Source organism: Macrotis lagotis, chromosome X, assembly GCF_037893015.1.
Source record: "Macrotis lagotis isolate mMagLag1 chromosome X, bilby.v1.9.chrom.fasta, whole genome shotgun sequence".
NCBI lineage: Eukaryota > Metazoa > Chordata > Mammalia > Peramelemorphia > Peramelidae > Macrotis > Macrotis lagotis.
This window is the reverse complement of record NC_133666.1, coordinates 101765621-101767909: the sequence shown is the minus strand read 5'-3', so window position 1 is coordinate 101767909 and position 2289 is coordinate 101765621.

The following is a 2289-nucleotide window of genomic DNA, read 5'->3' as shown; positions in this document are numbered from 1 at the left end:
CATACAAAATCAGATTCTTGTCCAGGGTTAGTCAGCATTTTTCATTTTAAGTTCTTTCCAGTTGTCTTGGAATATTAAATTACTGGAAGTAGCTCTCATTCAGAACTATCATCATCTTACAGTGTGTGTACAAATGTAATATTTACAAACGTAATTTTGCCTTAGTTCATATAAGTCTTACCAGGTTTTTCTGAGGGTGTTCTGCTCATTATTTCTTATAGCAAAGTAGCCCTCAATATTAATAATATACAACAACTTGCTCAGTCATTCCCCATTTGATAGACAGGCTCACAGTAGCCTACTCCATGTCAACAGAAAAGAGTTGCCAAAAATATTTACTTACATGTAGATCTTTTTTCCCTTTTCTTCTGCCCTTCCCTCTCCTACTTTCTTTTGGGGTAAGCTACATTTCCGTATAAAATTAAATGTGTAAATTATTGAAAGTATGGTTCACTTACTCTCTCTTACCTTCCCTATCTTCCCTTCCACTGTAAAATCTTTTGCTTACCTATTTTATGTGAGATTAACTTACTCGCATTTTATCTTGCCCTTTTCCTTTCTCCCAGTCCATTTTTCTTTCATCAGTTATTTTTTTGAAAGACTTTATTTATTTTGAATTTTACAATTTCCCCCCCAATCTTGCTTCCTTCCTCCCACCCTCCACAAAAAGGTAGTCTGTTAGTCTTTACCTTGTTTCTATGTATCTAAGTTGAATGTGATAAGAGAGAAATCACATCCTTAAAGAAGAAACATAAAGTATGTGATATGGGAGAATTACACAATAAGATAAGTTTTTATTTTAACTAAAGGTAATAGTCTTTGATCTTTGTTCAAACTCTACAATTCTTTTTCAGGATACAGATGGCATTCTCTGTCACAAATACCCTGAAATTGTGCTTGATTGTTGCCCAGTTGGGATAAGCAAGTCCATTAAGGTTGTTCATCACTCCCATGTTGATGTTAGGGTATACAGTGTTCTGGTTCTGCTCATCTCACACAGTATCAGTTCATGCAAATCCTTCCAAGCATCCCTGAATTCCCATTCTACCTGATTTCTAATTGAACAATAGTGTTCCATCAAGTACATATACCACAGTTTAATCAGCCATCCCCTAATTGATGGACATTCATTCAATTTCCAATTCTTTGCCATCAAAAACAGGGTTGCTATGAATATTTCTGATTTCTGTGCAAGTGATATTTTTACCCTTTTTCATCATCTCTTCAGGGTATAGACCCAGTAGCGTATTGCTGGATCAAAGGGTATGCACATTTTTGTTACCTTTTGGACATAATTCCAAATTGCTCTCCAGAAAGGTTGGATGAGTTCACAGCTCCACCGACAATGTATTAGTGTCCTAGATTTCCCACATCCCTTCCAACAATTGATCATTGTCCTTTCTGCTCATATTGACCAGTCTGAGAGGTTTGAGGTGGTACCTCAGAGATGTTTTAATTTTCATTTTTTTTAATAATTAGTGATTTAGAGCAATTTTTCACATGACTATGGATCGTTATGATTTCCTCATCTTTTCATATCCTTTAACCATTTGTCAATTGGAGAATAGCTTGTCTTTTTAAAAAAAATTTGACTCCATTTTAGGTGTATTTTATTTTATTTTATTTTTTTAATTTTTTTTTTGCAAGGCAAATGGGGTTAAGTGGCTTGCCCAAGGCCACACAGCTAGGTAATTATTAAGTGTCTGAGACCGGATTTGAACCCAGGTACTCCTGACTCCAAGGCCGGCGCTTTATCCATTACACCACCTAGCCGCCCCTTCTGTATATTTTAGAAATAAGTCTTTTATCAGAAATACTAGTTGCAAAAATTGCTTCCCAATTTAATACATTTCTTTAGATCATGGTAGCAGTGGTTTTGTCTGTACAAAAGCTTTTTAATTTAATGTAATCAAAATAGTCTATTTTATTTTTGATGGTGTATTCCATCATTTCCTTTGTCATATCATAAACTGCTTGCCTTTCCATAGATCTGACAGGTAAACTATTCCGTGAAGTCCTAGCTTGTTTATAGTATTGTTTTTTATGTCTAGATCTTGTATCCATTTTGATCTTATCCTGGAATAGGGTGTGAGGTGTTGGTCTAATCCAAGTTTCTGCCATACTAACTTCCAATGATCCCAACAGTTTTTTTAATGAAAAGAGAATTTTTATCCCAATAGTTGGAATCTTTGGGTTTATCAAAAAGCAGATTACTATAATCATCTCCTGCTATTGCACCTAATCTACTCCACTGGTCCACCACTTTATTTCTTAGCCAATACCAGACAG